The sequence below is a fragment of the Eurytemora carolleeae genome, unplaced genomic scaffold (genome assembly GCF_000591075.1).
Source record: "Eurytemora carolleeae unplaced genomic scaffold, Eaff_2.0 scaffold933, whole genome shotgun sequence".
Taxonomy (NCBI): domain Eukaryota; kingdom Metazoa; phylum Arthropoda; class Copepoda; order Calanoida; family Temoridae; genus Eurytemora; species Eurytemora carolleeae.
The window spans coordinates 106,073-112,285 of record NW_019396846.1 but is presented as its reverse complement, the minus strand read 5'-3'; positions in this window follow the sequence as shown (position 1 = coordinate 112,285).

The window sequence follows — 6,213 nt, the reverse complement described above, 5'->3', positions numbered from 1 at the left end:
ACTATTAATCCGGTCAAATCAAAATATGTATATGTAGATATATTTATACATACAGGGTGAGTCAAAAAAAAGGGTGAACAGCTTGATCTTGCATAGAATGAACCATTTTTTTGGTAATCTAATTTTTGTTAAATATATAAAAAAATTAAAATTTTTTTAATAGGCAATCTGACTCTTTAAAAAATCCGCGAAACTAATGTTTACTCAATATTAGATTAGTAGAAAAACAAAAAGTGCGTGAATATATTATTTCTATCAGTTGAGTACAGTTAAACCCTAAATGAGCCATACATCGAAAGAATTTATCAAGTGTTGGTCTGACAATTTTTCAATGGGTTTTATACTATTTTACGTAAATTTGAGTACTTGCGAAAAAAAATAAATAGCCATGAATATGCGGTAACAGTTTCAAAGAGCTCCATATAATCATTTAATCAAAAAACTTAATATCTGCAACATTACATTATCAAAAAGTGAAGAATACGACATTTGAGAAATTCTTTCGATGTATGGCTTATTCAGGGTTTAACTGTAGTTTCGGAGTAAATGCACGAATTAGATTAAGAAAATCAGCAATTTTAGATTTCGAAAAATTATCTGTATTCCAAAAATAAAAATATTCTCTGTTTTGTTGAAAATTCAGGAGCCATTGGAAGCAGAATTCCGGTTCTAATAAATATTTCAAGAAATATGACAATTTAAAAACGGACAACTCCAGTGTTGACTAAAACTCCTTCAGATAGACTTAATTAGACGGAATAAAAATTTCCCAAAAAAGTATATAGTAGCAATACTTAAGTGTATTTGATACAGGTGACTAGTTTTACTATAGACACTTATTAAATCACTAATTTAATGAATTGGGTCTCTTTACATTGCACAATTGCTGTGTATCATACTCAGTCATTGGACGTTTTAAAGTTATTACTTGATTCTAAAAGTCGTCTTCCTATTTCAGACTTTTCTGGTTATTACTGTTCTAAAACTAATAATTTTTTTATTCGTCTTGAAATTACCATGTTTTGTTAGACCCACTGTAAAAGCTAAACATGTTTTCGTAATACTTGTCAAGTATATAGTTGAACCAGATTAGAAATAAATGATTGATTTTTTCAGTTTATATATTTCGACATTCTAAAATGGCCCATTAGTACTAAAGCAAAAACAAAGCTAAATATAACAGAATAATTTAAAGAAAACAACATGTATACAACAGTGTCAATTTTTACCTACAGGTTGGGGGGAAGACACAGGTCAACTGATTAGATGTAAAACATTGTGAAACGGTATGTGGAAGGGGGGGAATACAGGGTCTTTTTATCTTCAGCTAGGGTTTTATTCTAGTTTAAACTAGAAATTCAAAAACACGTATCTTCACTAGATTTAAGAACACGTATCTACACTAGATTTAAGAACACGTATCTACACTAGATTTAAGAACACGTATCTACACTAGATTTAAGAACACGTATCTACACTAGATTTAAGAACAAAATCTATGTTATAATATATTTAGCAAAGATTATTTTTAGTAAAGATACGGCATCAGAAATGCACCTTTATTTTGTAAACGGTGCCCACAATCCACATCTTTATTGACGAAAGATTAAATTGACGACATTTGTAACATTATAAGGCCAACAAGAGCACAAGTTTTGCATGCAAGAGTTGATTTTTTGCATCGTATATAGCAGTTAGCATTTGCGTATATGAACAAAAAGTTACACAAAAAAGTTCATATAACTTATTACTTTAAATTGCAAATTTAAAAATGCTTTCAGCGAGTTTTTATATGCTGGAATTCAGGGTTTCCAATCGGAATTCCGTTGCGCGGAATTGCGCGTAATTGCGAGGAATGGCGTGTAGTTCGTGTAGTTTACAGGGCTCGCAATTGCGCGCAAGTAAAATCCACTTGCGTTGGAAACTCTATGCTGGATGTACATTGCACACTGCACAGACCTCTCTTACAAAAAGTTGAGCTATACACTACACATGTTTTTTGGTGTTTTCATTTATAACTTTCTCTTCAAACCAGTTTTTCCAGATTCTGTTCTAAATTCAGATATTCAAATTCCAAAACGGCGGATCGGGAGGGGGGGCGGGGGAGAGATTGAAGATTGATTAAACGACTGGAATTGACTACAAAGTGATTCAGTGGACTACTCAAGATTGCACTGGACTACATAGGACTATCGATCTATAGAGGAGACTATTCTGAATACTCGCCACAAAATCTGTTTTTCTAATCCTGATATATTTGTAAACGTATTTCAAACTATAAACTTCATTCTAGAATAAATAGTTTAAAATAACAAATATTTAAGCCATAAGGTTGCAAAGATATAGGATTTGGAGAAATATAGTAGATGGCGAGTAGTCAATTAGTTTCTTGTAAGAATTAAATTTTACATTCACCTTTTTAAAAAGAGTGTAAACTTGTTCCTGTTTAACCAAAGGCTTAAAATTTAATGTGACCTTCCAGTTAAAAAAGTGGCATGTTCGATTCACAACAGTACCATTCAACCCCTTATCTGATCAAGGATGTGAAAGATAAAAAATACTTAGCTCTGATAACTCATACCAAAAGTGCTCATGTCACTTTTTAGAGAAAACACAATTGAAAATAATCAGTTTTCAAAACCCGGAGGAACATTGATATTATTCTATATCAGGGAATGTAGTGAGTAGCGTAGAGAATCGGACATGCTGCTGTTTATTTCAAATTATGCCTATATACCCTTTAATTGACCAGAATTTGAGATTAAGATCAAATGCATGTAAACCTGCTTTTATGTAGGTTAATTGAAAAAATATTAGCAGGAATTAAGGGGTGTTACGCTAAGCTAAACATTAGGGTTTCCAGCAAGAGAACAGTTCCGCAAAAAGTAAATTTTTCTTATTTCACAAACTTTTTCACGAAATTTTGCATTAAGTCGCACTAATCTTTGTCGCGAAAAATATGCGAAATTTCTCGCAAATTATGTTTTGTTCCGAAAAAAAGATTAATGATACACAAAAAAAGGGATTTTTTTGAGAATCAAAAAAACGTTCGCAAAAAATGCGAATGATAAACATGATAAATATAAAGTAGCTATTACATTGTCACGTATAATGTAAATTGGGACACACTTTTTGGACTCACCAGGAATTATAAAATGTTTAAATTCGGTTTTTTGAAAAAGTTCCATGTTTTTATTTTTGGAATCGACGGGTTCGAGGTTACCAAGAGTTCTTAAGAATATGAAGCTACAGGGGGATGCTTAAAATTAAGGAATAGAAGACGACTGTCATGATTTCAAATAGTCCAATGAACAAGTTAAATTTTGAGCTGCTGCATTAAATCCCCACGGTTTCTGTTAACATTAAATGAGCATAAGATTGCTTAAATGTCGGTTTCTTTTTGCCATTTTTGTATGCGTCTCACTTTACCCGTAGTCCGTGCCCATTCTAAATTGACAAGACTTGAATCCCTCAGCCGTATGGATTAGATAACGATTGGATTAGATAACGAATGCATCGGATAACGATTGGATCGGATAAAGGATGGAATGGATACAGGATGGATCAGATAACGAATGGATCAGATACGAATGGACTGGATAAGGCATGGATTAGATTTTGATAAGACCAGAAAATGTTTGAATCAGTTGACCTATATTTTGGCTTGGAACGGAAAACCACACAAAGATTGAAAGATTGAAGAATTAACATATTAATTAACATCAAGTTATGATTTTTTAATAGTCCAAAGCACATTGGACACAGCAATGGTGTATGCAGTGTAAACAAACCCATTTCACTTAATTTGTGATTTAATAAGTGTTTAGTAACACTAGTTGCTTTTTAAAAGCTTCGAATTAGGGTTTGCAGCGAAAAAGAAAAGCATTTCGTGAAAATTTCGTTTTCGCTTCATTCATTTTCGAGAAAAAATGCGAAATTTCGTGAAACGTTTCGTTCTCTGCAAACCCTACTTCAAATACACGAAGCCCTAAACAGGCTGGGGGGGGCGTTTAGCGCCCCCTCCCTGTAGTTTTTGTCCTGACACTCTCATTTTTGACACTATCACTGTGAAATTTTGTGAATTTTAATGAATAATAATTTAAAGGATTTCTTGTAAATCTTTTTTTATTTTAGGGTAGGGTACAGGGCGGAAAAAAGTCCGGTCTGTGAAAAAAAATCTAAAATAGCCTTTTTTGTGACTAAAACTTCAGATCTAAAAGCCCTTTGAAAAGCCCTTTGAAAAGCCCTTGAAAAATGCATGTAGAAAGTGTGTCACACTTTGATATTTGTTTAAAACCAAAAAAAATTTTTTTCATTTTTTTGAACCTTTATTAGGCATTTTCCACACTCCCTAGCACCCAAACTATTAAAGTTATCGGTCTAATATTTTTTTCTTTGAGCTGGCAATGAGAAATTGGGCTATGAACATGCATTTCAACCCAATGACTATTCTCTAAGGCCTTTTTATAGGTGGGGCGCCAAACGCCCCCCCCCCCGCCTCTATAGGGTTAAGAATCGCTATAAAGTCGTCTTCCAATTTCTGAGTTTTTGTTATCAATTTACATATTTTTTAGCGTGGTTTCACTGTTACCGTTGTAAACTGTTGCTACTGAAATAACCAACCTACCCTATCCAACCAACTTTATAAACTGGTCTATTTACGCCCCCTCCCCTCTCCCTCCTTCTCCGAGTATCACTTGTATACATATTGTGTTAAAAGGATGAAAATAGGTCAGTAATCATGAGAGTAGGGTGCAACAAATATTCGAGTTTCTTATTCTTTACAAAAAAAAACATTTTTAGGATATTTATCAAATTAAGAGTAAGTATCAAAATGATAATGTAGGAAGCTTATTTAAACAATTTTATTATTTCAGCAAAACAACAACTTTTCCAAAAATTTCCTGAAATTAAGATTTTTTAAAAAAGGTGGTAATTCTCTGGACATGGGTATTTTGTTCCACCAATTACTTGCCTAGACTGTATTTGTACTTAATCGGCAGGTTTAGTACACAAATATTTTCCTAGACTGTAATTATTTTTAATCGGCAGGTTTTAGTACAGAAATATGTTCAGGAGCAAAGAAACTTCATAAAATTTAAATGAACACAATTTTAATATAAGGCTGAGGATTTAAACAAGGCTCTCTAGATACTACTGTTTGGCCAATGAGAGTTAAGGTTAGAGAGTTTATATATTACAGGAAGAAACCTGACCGTAGGCAGATTGCATGAAACCTATGTAAATGAACAAGTCTCTAGTAAAGTCAAACATAATTTACGCGAATCCGGCTGAAAGTGTGTGGAGAATTCCACTGTTAAAAGATTTACTATTAATCCGGTCAAATCAAAATGTTTTAGAAGGATTTAGCTATGATGAAATAGATGTAATTTTTGATGAAAGGAATTGTGTCTTTGCAACATACTCTGATTTTCTAGTCCTTGTATTGTCCCAACCAAATGTCGTAGACCTTAGATATTTCAAACTATGAATTATGTTAGTTTAAATTATCTAAGTTTGAAATATCAAATGTGTACAACATCAGGTCGCTAAGATATTGGAATTCAAAAATTTAAGTTTGTGGCAAAAACTCAATTCCTTTGTAAAAACTAACTCTCGTTGATTTTAAATTCTACCATTATAATTGTTTAAGAATAAATAGAATAAAAAGAATAAAAATAAGATTTTACTGTAAAAATAAATGTAAAATTTGACAAACAATACATTGATTGAAATCATAGCCCGTAAATCAATAAATCATATTTCTTAAATCCGGAGCCCGCGAATTAAAAACTTCGGCTCGAGCCGTAAATCCTTAAACCTAGCTTTAAGACCCAATCTTCGACCCAACTCTGACGACAGCTTGTGTCACGTGATTGACAGCTGCAAGATCTTCAGCTTGACTTAAGGAGTTAGGTTCAATGAAAATAAAACCGACCTTGGTTGGTTTTAGTAGAGAATAAGGCTCAATGTTGCGTCTTGTTCTCATAAAAACTGGGAATGCGCCAATTCCTACCATGCAAATCCGCCAAATAGAATATTAAGCCAGTTTTTTTGACCTCAACTCTGTGGAAAATAAGATGCAGCTTGAATCCAAAAGCTCAAGCCGTAAATAAGGCCCAACGACAGCTTAGACTCGAGCCGTATTTTCACGAATTTTTAAAATCGCGGGCTCTGGAAACCAAGGAAGTATTTCGCATATACTCTAGTGAC